This window comes from Ornithorhynchus anatinus, chromosome 1, assembly GCF_004115215.2.
Source record: "Ornithorhynchus anatinus isolate Pmale09 chromosome 1, mOrnAna1.pri.v4, whole genome shotgun sequence".
In the NCBI taxonomy this organism is placed as follows: domain Eukaryota; kingdom Metazoa; phylum Chordata; class Mammalia; order Monotremata; family Ornithorhynchidae; genus Ornithorhynchus; species Ornithorhynchus anatinus.
In genome coordinates this window covers 100,839,320-100,855,859 of record NC_041728.1, presented here as the reverse complement: position 1 = coordinate 100,855,859, position 16,540 = coordinate 100,839,320, and the positions used below count along the sequence as shown (strand labels likewise).

At 46.8% G+C, this 16,540-nt stretch overlaps 1 long non-coding RNA gene across 1 annotated transcript in view; it reads right to left on the bottom strand.

Moving 5' to 3' along the window:
- Positions 1 to 211: 211 nt before the first annotated feature.
- Positions 212 to 16,540, bottom strand: part of LOC114812282 — a 52,679-nt gene continuing 36,350 nt past the window's right edge. The window contains exons 2-3 of the long non-coding RNA XR_005660177.1: positions 13,353 to 13,416; positions 212 to 248 (exon numbers count right to left, since the gene is read on the bottom strand). This is a non-coding gene — a long non-coding RNA (uncharacterized LOC114812282). The remainder of the gene's footprint in view (positions 249 to 13,352; positions 13,417 to 16,540) is intronic.

The window sequence follows — 16,540 nt, the reverse complement described above, 5'->3', positions numbered from 1 at the left end:
GGAAAGTACAATTCGACACCAAATAGAGACAATCCCTACCCAACAGCAGGCTCACAGTCTAGAAGGGAAAGATTTTATGTCACTAACTCCAACTCCAGGGGCAGCTTTGGGGCCCAAGAATTTAGATCCTGTTAATAAGAGTGATGTTTGGTAAGTTCTTACCGTGTATCAAGCACTATACTAAGAGCTGGGGTAGATACAAGCTATTCAGGTTAGATCCACTCCACATCCCACGTGGGCCTTACAGCCTAAGGAGAAAGGAGAACAGATATTGAACATTCACTTTACAGCTGAGGTAACTGAGGCAAAGAGAAGTGAAGTGACTTGTCCAAGGTCACACAGAAGACAAGCGGGACAGTTCACATTAGAACCCAAGTCCTCTGACTCTCAGACCATGGAACTTTCCTGATTGCAGGAGGAAATGCGGCTCCTCTGAAGGGAAGCAGAGAGTCATCTTTTATCAGTCTATATCAGTAGATCAACTGAGAGTGCTTTGATGTCCCATTTCCTCGGTGGGATCTGTGGGAATTTTTTTTAAATGGTTTGTTAAGCGCTTCTTATGTGTCAGACACTGTACTAAGCACTGGGGTAGATAGAGCTAATCAGGTTAGGCACAGTCGTTGTCCCACATGGGGCTCACAAGTCCTAGTTCCCTTTTTCCAGATGAGGTAACTGATGCACAGGGAAGTGAAGTGACTTGTCCAAAGGTCACGCACAACAGACAAGTGATGGAGCCGGGATTAGAACCCAGGTCCTTTTGACTGCTAGGCCCGTGCACCACCCACTAGGTCACTGATGATGCACCACTCTAAGACTGCGATTGCCAGAGTCGTCAACTGTCTTTCTAGCAAACGGCTTTTAGAGGTAGGCAGAATTAGCCTATCAGTCAATCATTTTTACTGAGCACTTACTATGTGCAAAGGAGCAGCGTGGCCTAAGTGGAGAAAGCTTATTCCTAGGAGTCAGAGGACCTGGGTTCTAATCCCGTGACTGCCACATGTCTGCTGAGTGATCTTGGGCAAGTCACTTTACTTCTTTGGGCCTCCATTCCCTCATCTGTAAACTGGGGGCTAAGACTGTGGACCCCATCTAGAGAAGCAGCATAGTTTAGTGGAAAAAGCACGGTCTTGGGAGTCAGAGGTCATGGGTTCTAATCTCAGCTCCACCATTTATCAGCTGTGTGACTTTGGGCAACTTACTTAACTTTGTTATGCCTCAGTTACCTCATCTATAAAATGGGGATTAAGACTGTGAGCCCTATGTGGAATAACCTGATTACCTGGTATCTACCCTAGTGCTTAGAACAGTGTTTGACACAGAGTAAGGACTTAACAAATGCCATTATTATTATTATCTAGGAAAGGGACTGTGTCTAACCTGATTATCTTGTATATATGCTAGTGCTTAGTTCAGTACAGTACAGAATGGATAAATGAATACAGTGCCTGGCATATAAAATGCACTTAAATATCGTTTTCAAAAGTGCTAGGAAGAGTACAGTAATAATAATAATAATAATGTTGGTATTTGTAAAGCGCTTACTATGTGCCGAGCACTGTTCTAAGCGCTGGGGTAGATACAGGGTAATCAGGTTGTCCCACGTGAGGCTCACAGGTAATCCCCATTTTACAGATGAGGTAACTGAGGCACAGAGAAGTGAAGTGACTTGCCCACAGTCACACAGCTGACAAGTGGCAGAGCCGGGATTCGAACTCATGACCTCTGACTCCCAAGACCGTGCTCTTTCCACTGAGCCACGCCTTTTCTCTAATAGAATTACTAACAACTAACAACCACTAACCAACTAACACAACCAACTAACAATAGAGTTAGTAGATACAAGTAGTGTTCATAGTACAGAAATAGTAGAGTTTGTAGTTTGCCCTAAGTCAGCAATTTAGTCAGTTGGTCAGTCAATCATTTGTATTTATTGAGCACTTACTGTGTTCAGAGCACTGTACTAAGTCCTGGGGAGAGTACAATATAGCAATAGAACAGACACATTCCCAAAACGAGCTTCCAATCTAGAAGTAGAGACAGATGTTATTATAAATGAATGACAGATATGTACATAAGTGCTGTGGGGCTGGGAGAGGGGAAGAATAAAGGGAACAAGTCAAGGCGGTGCAGAAGGGAGTGGAAAAAGAAGAAAGGAAGGCTTAGCCAGGGAAGGCCTTTTGGAGAAGATGGGTCTTCAATAAGGCTTTGAATGCGGGGAGGATAATTGTCTGTCAGATATGAAGAGGGAGGGGGTTCTAGGTCCCGGGCAGGAGTTGGGTGAGAGGTTAGCAACCAGATAGATGAGATCTAGGTACAGCGAGAAGGTTGGTATTAGTTGGTATTAGTTGGTATTAGATGGTATTAGGTATTAGATGACCTCCTTCTTGCCAAATCCAATGGCTCCTACTCCATTCTAATCCTCCTTGACCTCTCTGCTGCCGTTGACACTGCCCCTCCTCCTCCATACCTTATCTCACCTTGGCTTCACGGACTCCGTCCTCTCCCGGTTCTCCTCTCATCTCTCTGGCCGGTCATTCTCGGTCTCCTTCGCAGGCGCCTCCTCCCCCTCCCATCCTTTAACTGTTGGAGTTCCTCAAGGGTCAGTTCTTGGCCCTCTTCTGTTCTCCATTTACACTCACTCCCTCGGTGAACTCATTCGCTCTCACGGCTTCGACTACCATCTCTACGCAGATGACACGCAGATCTACATCTCCGCCCCCGCCCTCTCCCCCTCCCTTCAGGCTCGCATCTCCTCCCGCCTCCGGGATGTCTCCACCCGGATGTCGGCCCGCCGCCTAAAACTCAACGTGAGCGAGACTGAGCTCCTCATCTTCCCTCCCAAACCCGGTCCGCTCCCAGACTTCCCTATCACCGTGGATGGCACGACCGTCCTTCCCGTCTCTCGGGCCCGCGATCTCGGTGTCATCCTTGACTCGTCTCTCTCGTTCACCCCACGCATCCTATCCGTTACCGAGACCTGCCGGTTTCACCTCTACGATATCGCCAAGATCCGCCCTTTCCTCTCCACCCAAACGGCTACCTTACTGCTACGGGCTCTCGTTATATCCCGGCTAGACTACTGTGTCAACCTTCTCTCTGACCTCCCTTCCTCCTCTCTCGCCCCGCTCCGGTCTATTCTTCACTCCGCTGCCCGGCTCATCTTACTGCAGAAACGATCTGGGCACATCACGCAGCGTGGCTCAGTGGAAAGAGCACGGACTTTGGAGTCAGGGCTCATGAGTTCGAATCCCAGCTCTGCCACTTGTCGGCTGTGTGACTGTGGGCAAGTCACTTAACTTCTCTGTGCCTCAGTTCCCTCATCTGTAAAATGGGGATTAAGACTGTGAGCCCCACGTGGGACAACCTGATTCCCCTATGTCTACCCCAGCGCTTAGAACAGTGCTCGGCACATAGTAAGCGCTTAACAAATACCAACATTATTATTATTCTTAAGCAAATCCAGTGGTTGCCTATCGACCTCCGCTCCAAACAAAAACTCCTCACTCTAGGCTTCGAGGCTCTACATCCCCTTGCCCCCTCCTACCTCTCCTCCCTTCTCTCTTTCTACCGCCCACCCCGCACGCTCCGCTCCTCCGCCGCCCACCTCCTCGCCGTCCCTCGGTCTCGCCCGTCCCGCCGTCGACCCCCGGGCCGCGTCCTCCCGCGGTCCCGGAACGCCCTCCCTCCTCACCTCCTCCAAACTGATTCTCTTCCCCTCTTCAAAACCCTACTTAAAGCTCACCTCCTCCAAGAGGCCTTCCCAGACTGAGCTCCCCTTCTCCCTCTACTCCCTCTACCGCCCCCCCCTTCACCTCTCCGCAGCTTAACCCTCTTTTCCCCCCATTTCCCTCCACTCCTCCCCCTCTCCCTTCCCATCCCCTCAGCGCTATACTCATCTGCTCAACTGTATATATTTTCATTACCCTATTCATTTTGTTAATGAAATGTACATCGCCTTGATTCTATTTAGTTGCCAGTGTTTTTACGGGATGTTCTTCCCCTCGACTCTATTTATTGCCATTGTTCTTGTCTGTCCGTCTCCCCCGATTAGACCGTAAGACCGTCAAACGGCAGGGACTATCTCTATCTGTTACTGACTTGTTCATTCCAAATGCTCAGTACAGTGCTCTGCACATAGTAAGCGCTCAATAAATAGTATTGAATGAATGAATGAATGAATGAGCGAAGTGTGGGGGCTGGGCTTTATAGGAAAATAGTGAGATGAGGAAGAAGGGGGCGAGGCAATTGAATGCTTTGAAGCCATCAGTCCTGTCTCCAACCCATAGCCATGGACACCTCTCCCAGAACGCCCCACCTCCACCTGCAATCGTTCTGGTGATGTATCCATAGAGTTTTCTTGGGAAAAATATGGAAATGGTTTACCATTGCCTCCTTCTGAGCAGTAAATTTTAATCCTAACTTTCTCTCCTATGCTCCTGCTGCCCAGCACGCGTGAATTTTGTCAGGGAGTTTCTATTTCATGTGGAGCTGGATAGACAACCACTAGAGGTTCTTGAGGAGTAGGGAAACCTAGCCTGAATATTTTTGTAGAAAAATAATCTCGACATCAGAGTGAATTAAGGACTAGAGAGGGGTTCATTGTATTGTACTTTCCCGAGTGCTTAGTACATTGCTCTGACACAGTAAGCTCTCAATAAATATGATTGAATGAATGAGAGACAGGAGGCAGGGAGGCAAGAAGGCTGTTACAGTAATCAATGCGAAGCAGAATAAGTTTTTGGATTATCATGGTGGCAATTTGGATGGCGATGAAAAGGCAGATTTTAGCGATGTTGTGTGGCTTGAACCGACAAGATTTAGTGATGGATTGAATATGTCGGTCGAATGAGAAAGAGCCTAGACTCAGAACTCCGTATATCTTCTCTCCATCGGGTGAATGTGCATTCTGTTGAATTTCAGAAGCACTCACTTGTCACTCGAGCAGCCAGTGATAAAAGATTCCTGATGAACTTTCTCTGGCTAGGAGCACAGAGAAATTTGAAAAATAAACCAGTGCTTTAATAAGTGGGGCTATAAAGGGCACTGTCCAGTCTTCATTTTCTGCCATGGAAGTCAGCAATGAACCAGTTACAAGACCCTCCACGCAATCTCATCTATCTTCCTGCTGACACCTGGCCCATGTCCTCCCTCTGGCTTGGGTCTCCCTCCCCTTTCATATCCTGTAGACCATCGCTCTCCCCACCTCAAAAAAAAAATTAAAATCGCATCCTCTAGGCCTTCCCCAACTAAGTCCCCATTTCCCCTATTCCCTCTCCCTTCTGCATCACCTTTGCACTTAGATTTATACCTTTTGTTCACCCCATCATCAGCCCCACAGAACTTAGGTACATATGTACGTATACAGAGAAGCAGTATGGCTTAGTGGATAGAGCACGGGCCTGGGAGTCAGAAGGAGTTGAGTTGTAATCCCAGCTCTGCCACATGTCTGCTGTGTGACCTTGGGCAAGTCACTTCACTTCTTAGTTATCTCAGCTGGAAAATGGGGATAATAATGATGGTATTTATTAAGCGCTTACTATGTGCCAAGCTCACTGTATGAGCCCCATGTGGGACAGGGACTGTGCTCAACTTGATTAAGTTGTATCTACCCCAGCTTTTAGGACTTAATAAATACCATAATTTTTTTTTAATCGTATCCATAATTTATTTCATTGTCTGTCTCCCTCTCTAGACTGTAAGATCCTTGAGTGCAGAAAACCTATCTACCAACTCTATTGTAATGTTCTCTCCCACATGCTGAATACAGTGCTCTGCACATGGTAATCAGTCAGTAAATATGATTAATTAGATGCTATCCAGATGGCACTATTTAAGATCTAGTCTCTGGATCCTATGAGGGGAAGAGACCGAAAAATGCGGCTAGGATTGAGGAATTTCAGACAGACAACAGTCCTTCGATGGTTAAAACCCTGGTCCTGTCTGCTAAATGGCCTCAATTTCTGTCCAGGTGGACTGGCAGTCTTCCGACTTGGTCCCTGCTCCCTGCGACCAGTTCTCAATCAATCACTTGTATTTATTGAGCACTTACCATCTGCAGAGCAGTGTACTAAATGCTTGGAAGAGTACAATATAACAGAGTTGGTGGTAATAATAATAATAATGATGGTACTTGTTAAGTGCTTACTATGTGCCAAGCACTGTTCTAAGCATTGAGCACTGTTCACGTGGGCAACGCTACCGAAGCCACTGCCATTGATCGCTATGTTTAAATGGCAGTGCTGGCCGGAAAGAGCACAAAATTTCTCATTTCGTGGCAGAGCAGGTGGCCCTGCGGCCTGGGAGATAGAAGGACCTGGGTTCTAATCCCAGATCTTCCACTTGCCTGCTGTGCAACCTTGGGCGAGTGGCTTAATTTCTTAGAGCGTCGATTACCTCATCTTGAAAATGGGGTTTATGACTGTGAGCCCCAAGTGGGACAGGGAATGTGTCCAACCTCATTAGCTGAGACTCTCAAGTTTGTGGGAGGAGGCGATGGTAAAGCACTTCCATATTTTTACCAAGGAAACTCTCTGGATCCACTACCAGAATGATTGCAGATAGAGGTGGGGCCTTCTGGGAGAGATGCGTTCATGGCATCGCTAAAGATCAGAGACGACTTGACGGCATAAGGCAAGACCCCAGCACTTAGTACAGTGCGCGGCACATAGTAAGTGCCTAACAAATACCATAAAAAAATAAATAACCCAGGCCACGGGGAAGTTGAGCCAGGTGGTTTTGAAGAGCAGCCCTGCCTCTTCACCATCCATCAGCTATCCAGTCTCTCAGCCCCTGATTTTGGGATCCATTTCATTAAGGTTTGTCCTCTCTTTAGACTGTAAAGCCCTCTAAGAAGCAGAAAACATGTCTCCTTACTCTACTGAACTCTCCCAAGTGCTTAGTACAGTGCTCTGCAGAGCATTCAATAAGTAATACTGACTGATTGATTTCCTGTCACGCCTTCAGGCCTCATGTCACTGGTTGGTCCTAGAAGTCAACTGACTGAGAACCTTACTTTGTAGCGACTCCCATAGAATGGACAGACTTATTGGTTTCCCAGCCTGACTATCCGCTTGCTTCCCTCTGGGCAGCTGGGCTTGCTGAAATGCTTCGAGAAAGTTGGATTTACGAACATGAATCCACTTCATAAATACAAACAAAGCCCATTTCTTCCCTTTCTCTCCTCCCCCCCCCCCCCCCCCCCCCCCCCCCCCCGACTCCCTGCAGAGAAGATTCCCATTAAGACTTTGGGGGAAGTGATCAGTATGTGGGAGAGAAAAGCTTCCAGAAGGTGGAAATGTCTCTTCCCAGAGCAGAAACAGTACTGTCTCCTTTCAAAGCAGAGAGAATTTGCTTTGGGGTAATCTGTAATTGTAGTTCATTTTCATGACAATGACAAGGGCTCGGCTTCCACCATTTACATAATAGTGCTGTACTCCCGTGGGCTGCCCCAAACCCTGCATGGAATATATATGAGGATTAGTGCCTGGGTCCACCCCAAACCCCTTGCACTCTAAAATCCCAGGAGTCAGACAAAAGTTTGCTGGAGGCGCTGTTGAACTGTACTGGAGAGGAGATGGGAAGTAAGAGGGAAGGAGGGAGGAGGAGAGATTGTACGCTTGTGTTTTCCTCTCCTTGCTGGTTTATCCTGTCCTTCAGATATCATAATAATAATGTTGGTATTTGTTAAGCACTTACTACTACTAATAATAATGTTGGTATTTGTTAAGCGCTTACTATGTGCAGAGCACTGTTCTAAGCGTTGGGGTAGATACAGGGTCATCAGGTTGTCCCACATGAGGCTCATAGTCTTCATCCCCATTTGACAGATGAGGGAACTGAGGCCCAGAGAAGTGAAGTGATTTACCCACAGTCACACAGCTGACAAAGGGCAGAGGCGGGATTCGAACCCCTGACCTCTGACTCCCAAGCTCGGGCTCATGCCACTGAGCCACGCTGCTACTATGTGCAGAGCACTGTTCTAAGCGCTGGGGTAAACACAAGGGAATCAGGTTGTCCCACGTGGGGCTCACAGTCTTAATCCCCATTTTACAGAATGAGGTAACTGAGGCACAGAGAAGTGAAGTGACTTGCCCAAAGTCACACAGCTGACACGTGGCAGAGCCGGGATTCGAACCCATGATCTCCGACTCCAAAGCCCGTGCTCTTTCCACTGAGCCACGCTGCTTCTCAAATAACTGGTGTTTGCGCAGTTCAATTTATTGAGTGCTTACTGTGTGCAGAGCACAGTACTAAGCCCTTGGGAGAGTACAAAATAATAAATATACACGTTAATGAATATACACGTTTCTGCCCACGACGAGCTCAGTCTAGAGGTCTTTGTTAACCCCAAACTCTATGGAAAGCACTGTATTAAGTGCAGGGATGGATACAGGATAATCAGGTCCCGCATGGGTAAGTAGGAGGGACAACAGGTATGGAATCTCTATTTTGCTTATGAGGAAATTGAAGCACGGGGAAGTTAAGTGGCTCAGAGAAGCAGCATGGCTCGGTGGAAAGAGCCCGGGTTTGGGAGTCAGAGATCATGGGTTCGATTGCCGGTTCTGCCACTTGGCAGCTGTGTGACTGTGGGCGAGTCACTTCACTTCTCTGTGCCTCAGTTACCTCATCTGTACAATGGGGATTAACTGTGAGCCTCACGTGGGACAACCGGATTACCCTGTATCTACCCCAGCGCTTAGAATAGTGCTCTGCACGTAGTAAGCGCTTAACAAATACCAACATTATTATTATTATTATTGTTATTAAGTGAGTTGCCCAAGATCACACAGCAGGTAAGTGGCAGACCCAGAACCCAGGTCCTCTGACTCCCAGGCCGGTATTCTTTCCCCCAGGTCACGCTGTTTCTGGAGATCTAGAGGGAAAGACTGGCCCTCCCTTCTCTCTAAATCGAAAGGGCATAATCCTGACCCATCTTTATATTCTGCGTCGAGGCCAGTACGCGGCTGATATCCATGGAATAATAATGTTGGTATTTGTTAAGCGCTTACTATGTGCAAAGCACTGTTCTAAGCGCTGGGTAGATACAGGGTAATCAGAATGTCCCACGTGAGGCTCACAGTTAATCCCCACTTTACAGATGAGGGAACTGAGGCACAGAGAATTTAAGTGACTTGTCCACAGTCACACAGCTGACGAGTGGCAGAGGCTGGATTCAAACCCATGACCTCCGACTCCCAAGCCCAGGCTCTTTCCACCGAGCCACGAATGGTAATCACGTTAGGATTCAGATCTTTTTGTCCTCTGTCTACTTTTCAAATTCTACTTTGGAGGTCTATGCCAATAGAATCGGTTGGAAACTTGGCTATTAGTAGCTTTAAGAAATGGATTATACAATATTAGAAACTGGTGCTGGAAGAGACTAGACAAACAGTGTTGCCTAGTGGATAGGGCACGGGCCTGGGATTCAGAAGGACCTGGGTTCTAATCCCAGCTCCACCACTTGTCTTCTGTGGGAACTTGGGCATGTCACTTCACTTTTCTGTGCCTCATTTACCTCATCTGTAAAATGGAGATTGAGATTGTGAGTCCTATGTGGGACAGGGACTGCGTTCAACCTCACGATCTTGTACCTACCCTGGCAATTAAAAGAGTGCCTGGCATGTAGTAAGTGCTTAACAAATACCACAATTATTACTATTATTATTATTGGATCTCAAAAGGTCATCTGGTCCAGCCCTCTGCTTCCAGGCAGGTGAATGACTAAACCATTCCAGACAGACTGTAATTGTCCATTTGAAATCTCTCCTGTTGCAATTTACCCCCATTTCCTCTCTCCCAGTTCTCAGTGACTATGCAGAACTGCTTGTGAGTCCCCTACTCCATAAAATAATAATGTTGGTATTTGTTAAGCGCTTACTATGTGCAGGGTAATCAGGTTGTCCCACGTCAGGCTCACCGTTAATCCCCATTTTACAGATGAGGTAACTGAGGCACAGAGAAGTTAAGTGACTTGCCCACAGTCACACAGCTGACAAGCGGCAGAGCCGGGAGTCGAACTCATGACCTCTGACTCCGAAGCCCAGGCTCTTTCCTCTGAGCCACACTGCTCCCCTGCACCAACCCACTCCGGCCTCCATTACAGTTATTCAGTGCCCCCTCAGGCTTCTCTTCTTTTTTTATTAACGGTGTTTGTTAAGCGCTTACTATGTGCCAGGCACTGTACTAAGTGCTGGGCTAGATACAAGCCAATCAGATTGGACACAGTTCCCGTCCCACGTGGGGCTCACAGTCTCAATCCCCACTTTACAGATGAAGTAACCGAAGCACAGGGAAGTGAAGAAACTTGCCCAAGGTCACACAGCAGACAAGTGGTGGAGCTGGGATTAGAACCCCTGACCTTCTGACTTCCAGTCCCGTGCTTTATCCACTATACCATGCCGATTCCCTCTATGTCATTCCACTTTTTAGTGCCGTGTGCCAGGCACTGTACTAAATGCTGGACGTTCCTGATGGTCCTCTAAACTGCAAGCTGGTTGAGGGTGGGAAACGCGTCTTCCAGCTTGCGGAATTGTATTCTCCCAAGTGCTTAGTACAGTGCTATGCACACAGTAAGCGGGCAGTAAATATGATCGATTGGTTGATGATCCCCTAGGTACTCCTTCCCCTCTCTCATTCATTCATTCATTCAATCCTATTTATTGAGCGCTTACTGGGTGCAGAGCACTGCATGAAGTGCTTGGAATGTACAATTCAGCAACAGATAGAGACAATCCCTGCCCAACCACAGGCTCACACTCCTCATCTTGGCCAAGTTCCGGCTCTGTACTAAGCTAGAGACAAGCTAATCAGGTTGGACACAGTCCACTTCCCTATTTAACAGATGAGTTAATGGGCCCAGAGAAGTAAAGCGACTTGCCCAAGGTGACACTGCAGGCAAATGGCGGAGCCGGGATTAGAACTCAGGTCCTCTGACTCTCAGGCTCATGATCTTCCCATTAGGCTATGCTGCCCCACCGTCTCTTTTCCACCTAACTTTTAATAATAATAATAATAATGTTGGTATTTGTTAAGCGCTTACTATGTGCCGAGCACTGTTCTAAGCGCTGGGGAAGACATAGGGGAATCAGGTTGTCCCACGTGGGGCTCACAGTCTTAATCCCCATTTTACAGATGAGGGAACTGAGGCACAGAGAAGTTAAGTGACTTGCCCACAGTCACACAGCCGACAAGTGGCAGAGCTGGGATTCGAACTCATGAGCCCTGACTCCAAAGCCCGTGCTCTTTCCACTGAGCCACGCTGCTTCTATGAACTTTTGGATATATGGATGAACTTTTCCATCACTGTCGATATTACCAACATCCCTGCCTCTTCAGCAGGCAAGAGCACGGGCTTGGGCGTCAGAGTTCGTGGGTTCTAATCCCTACTCTGCCACTTTTCAGCTGTGTGACTTTGGGCAAGTCACTTAACTTCTCTGTGCCTCAGTTCCCTCATCTGTAAAATGGGGGTTAAGACTGTGAGCCCCACGTGGGACAACCTGATTACCTTGTATCTACCCCAGTGCTTAGAACAGTGCTTGGCACATAGTAAGCGATTAACAAATACCATCATCTTCATCATCATCATTTTCCCCTCTCTTTTAACCCTCCTATTCTGCTTTGCCAGATGCCATAAATTCTTCCACCAGAACCTTTCCAGGATCTGCCCCTTCCTCCTACTTGATTTCTCATTCATTCATTCCATCATATTTATTGAGTGCTTACTGTGTGCAGAGCACTGTACTAAGTGCTTTAGAGATGAGAACAATAATAATTGTGGTATTTGTTCATTCATTCAATAGTATTTATTGAGCGCTTACTGAGCGCTTACTATGTGCAGAGCACTGTACTAAGCGCTTGGAATGTACAAATCGGTAACAGATAGAGACAGTCCCTGCCTTTGACGGGATTACAGTCTGCTTACTATGTGCCGGGCACTGTACTAAACACTGGGGTGGATACAAGCAAATCGGGTTAGATTCAGTCCCCATTCCGAATGGGGCTCACAGTCTCAATCCCCATTTTACAGATGAGGTAATGGAGGCCCAGTTAAGTGCCTTGCATGAGGTCACCCAGCGAACAAATAGCAGAGTCAGGATTAGAACCCACTACCTTTTGAGTCCGGGACTCTATCCACTATAATAGCAACATAACAAACCCGCTCAAGATTTTCTCTTGGCTCTCTCCCTATTGATCAAATAAATCAATGACATTTATGGAAAGTTTACTGCATATAGAACACTGTACTAAGTGCTTGGGAGAGGACAGTACAATCGAGTCAGTAGATACGATCCCTGTCCCCAAGGAGATTACAGATTAAATAGGGAGAGAGATGTTAAAATAAATTACACATGGGGATAAATACTAGTGCTGTGGGGCTGGGGGAGGGGTGAATAACAAAGTACTTAAGAGATACAAGAAGCAGATGGTGTAGTGGATAGAGCATGGGTCTGGGAGTCATGTTGTCATGGGTTCTAATCCTGCCACAGCAGCTTGTCTGCTGTATGACTTTGGGCAAGTCACTTAACTTCTCCGTGCCTCGGTGACCTCATCTGTAAAACGGGGATTAAGACTGTGAGCCCACGTGGGACGGGGACTGTGTCCAGCCCAAATAGCCTCTATCTATTCCAGTGCTTAGTTTGGTGCCTGGCGCATAGTAAGCACTTAAATATCATAATTATTATTTATTATTATAAAACAACAGACCTAAGTGGATTAGTGACACAAAGTGGAGGGCAAATACTTGGGGAAATGAGAGGTTAGGCAGGGAAAGTCTCTTGGAAGAGGTGTGATTTTAACAAGGCTTTAAATATAGGTAGCGTGGTCATCAGTTGGCTATAAAGGGGGAAGGAGATCCAGGACAGAAGGAAATTGTTGGTGAGACACATGAGTTGGAGGTACATTGAGTAGGTTGGTGTGGAAGGGCGAAGCATATAGGCTGTATTGTAGTGGGAGAGTACTCAGTCCTTAGAACAGTGCTTGGCACATAGTAAGCGCTTAACAAATAGCATTATTATTATTATTATTATTATTAATGAGGTTAGATAGAAATGGGAAATCTAATTGAGTGACTTAAATACAACGGTAAGGAGCTTCTGTTTGATGTGGAGGTGGTCGAGCAACCACTGGGGGTTTCTGAGGAGTGAGGAGATACGGACTAAGTGGTTTTTTTTAGAAAAATAATCTAGGCAGCAGAGTGAAGTAAGGCAGGGAGAGAATGGAGTGAGGGAGGTCAGGGAGAAGGCTGGTGTATTTTTACCTCACATACCTCTCACCTTCTCTACAGTTTCCCAATTCCTCCGGCCTCCAGAACACCTCTGGGTGCAAGTTTAATATGTCCAAAACTGAGTTCTCACCTTCTCTTCCAAGTCGTTATCTTTGTCTTCCTCTTCCTCTATTTCAGAGGGCTTTCTCCATTAGCTCGTTGAACCAGGCCGATTTGTAAGATAGAAAAAAAGTAGCCAATTGAGTCAAATTGGCTGCAAGCTTGTATGATAAAAAACAATCCAAATTTTGTTTGATTGCTCAAATGTTAGATGATCTACAACACAGGTGCTTACTTTTCTTTTTCTTTTTTCTTTTCAGTGGTATTTGTTCAGCACCTACTATGTGCAAGTCCCTGAACTTCTCTGTGCCTCAGTTACCTCGTTTGTAAAATGGGGATTAAGACTGTGAGCCTCACGTGGGACAACCTGATTCCCCTGTATCTACCCCAGCGCTTAGAACAGTGCTCTGCACATAGTAAGCGCTTAACAAATACCAACATTATTATTATTACCAGGCACTGTACTAAGCATAGGGATAGATACAAGAAAATCAGGTTGGACACCGTCCCTGTCTCACATGGGGTCAATAAACCCAAGTAATTGGTTAGAACTAGGGTCCATAAGTAAGATGGCACCCTCAATTGTGGGAGCTAGATTCTAACCGTGCCCAGCCCAGCTTTCTGAGGAGAACTGAGAGTTCCCCAGCAGGCCTGAAAAGACCCCCGATAGTGTCTTTCTGACCTATCACCTTGTAGAAGTCTATTTTCTCCCATTACCCAAATCCTTTTCCCCTTTTTCGCCCCAAGGCTCAGAATACAGCAGCATGGCCTAGTAGATTGAGCACGGGCCTGGGAGTCAGATCTGCCACTTGTCTGCTGTGTGACCTTGGGCAAGTCACTTAACTTCTCTGGGCCTCAGTTACCTCATCTGTAAAAATGGGGATTAAAAAATGTGAGCCCCACGTGGGACAATCTGATTACTGTGTACCTACCCCAGTGCTTAGAACAGTGCTCTGCACATAGTAAGCGCTTAACAAATACTATAATTATTATTATTAAAGACCTCGGTTCTAATCCCGGCTCCACCACTGGTCAGCTCTGTGACTTTGGGCAGTTCACCTGACTTCTCTGTGCCTCAGTTACCTCCTCTGTAAAATGGAGATTAAGAAAGACTGTGAACCCCATGTGGGACAGGGACGGTGTCCAACCTGATTTTCTTGTATCTATCCCTATGCTTAGTACAGTGCCTGGTAATAATAATAACGTTGGTATTTGTTAAGCACTTACTTTGTGCAGAGCATTGTTCTAAGCGCTGGGGTAGATACAGGGGAATCAAGTTGTCCCACATGAGGCTCACAGTTAATCCCCATTTTCCAGACGAGGTAACTGAGGCCCAGAGAAGTGAAGTGACTCGCCCACAGTCACACAGCTGCCAAGTGGCAGAGCCGGGAATCGAACCCATGATCTCTGACTCCCAAACCGGGGCTCTTTCCACTGAGCGATGCTGCTTCTCCCAAGTACTTAGTACAGCGCTCTGCTCAGAGTAAGCGCTCAATAAATATGATTGACTGATTTCAGGCAGGGTGGCACAGTACATCAACAACCCCAGAATTATTAGTGCCCTAATTCACGTAGCTTGCAAGTCGGGGAACAAGGATTAGAAACCAGATCCTCTGACTCTCAGGCCGATGGTCTTTACTCTACGCCATGCTACTTCTCCATCCGATTTTCTCAGCTCCACTCAGACCCTTAGAGGAGACCGGGTATCATGGGCCGTTTGGTTAGTGGAAAGAGCCCGGGCTTGGGAGTCAGAGGTTGTGGGTTCTAATCCTGTCTCCGCCACTTGTCTGCTGTGTGACCTCGGGCAGGGCACTTAACTTCTCTGTGCTTCACTTACCTCATCTGTAAAATGGGGGTTAAGACTGTGAGCCCCACGTGGGACAACCTGATTAGAGAAGCAGCGTGGCTTAGTAGAAAGAGCCCGGGCTTGGGAGTCGGAGGTCATGGATTTGAATCCCAGCTTTGCCACTTGTCAGCTGTGTGACTGTGGGCAAGTCACTTCACTTGTCTGTGCCTCAGTTACCTCATCTGGAAAATGGGGATTAAGACTGTGAGCCTCATGTGGGACAACCTGATTACCCTGTATACCCCAGCGCTTAGAACAGTGTTCTGCACATAGTAAGCGCTTAACAAATACCAACATTATTATTATTATTACCTTGTATCTACCCCACTGCTTAGAACAGTGCTTGGCACATAGTACGCACTTAACAAATACCATCATTTTTATTTGAGAAACAGCATGGTCTAGTGGCAAGAGCACAGGCTTGGGAGTCAGAGATCATGGGTTCTAATCCTGGCTCGGCCACTTATCAGCCGTGTGACTTTGGGCAAGTCACTTAACTTCTCTGTGCCTCAGTTATCTCATCTGTAAAATGGGGATTAAGTCTGTGAACCCCTACATGGGACAACCTGATTACCTTCTACCCACCCCAAAGCTTAGAACAGTGCTTGGCCCATAGTAAGCCCTAAACAACTACCATTATTATTATTATTATTGGAGAAGGATACGGAAGACTCAGAGGGAGGCCCCAAGAGGGCAACACAAACAAGAGATGTTCAAAACCTGCAGTCTTCTGGCAGGGGTGAGAATAACCGGATTGAGGTTTAGCTTACAACCTTTGAGTGTCCTCAGGAATCCTTCCCTGGGGGTGAGGCCCCATCCTTCTACAACTCCCTAAGACCAATCATCATGGGCTCAATTACAGCATGAGGAACTTAGGCTAGACCTAAAAAATGTGTGGTAAAAATGTGTGGGGTTGGGTTGGCTTTATTATGGAAGTTATTTGGAGATCTTTTAAGGTAGAAATGGAGCCTCATCTGTCTGGGGTTGTTGATTTACTGTGCCGCCCTGCCTGAAGTCAGTCAATCCTATCTATTGAGCGCTTACTCTGAGCAGAGCGCTGTACTAAGTACTTGGGAGAGTATAACATGACAATATTCATTCATTGATTCATTCAATTAATTGTATTTATTGAGCGCTTACTGTGTGCAAAGAGTTGTACTAAGCACTTGGGAGAGTACAATACAACGATAATCAGACACATTCCCTGCCCACAGAGTTTACAATCTGGAGGATTGAAGCCAGGGGGGATGATTAGTTAACTCCCACCCCAAGGAGATGGCGATTGCTTAGCCTTCTTGGTGATCCAAGAGGATCCAAGGAACTCCTTTCTAACTTATTTGGAAAGGTTTGCAAGACTGTTGCAAGCAGCTTTG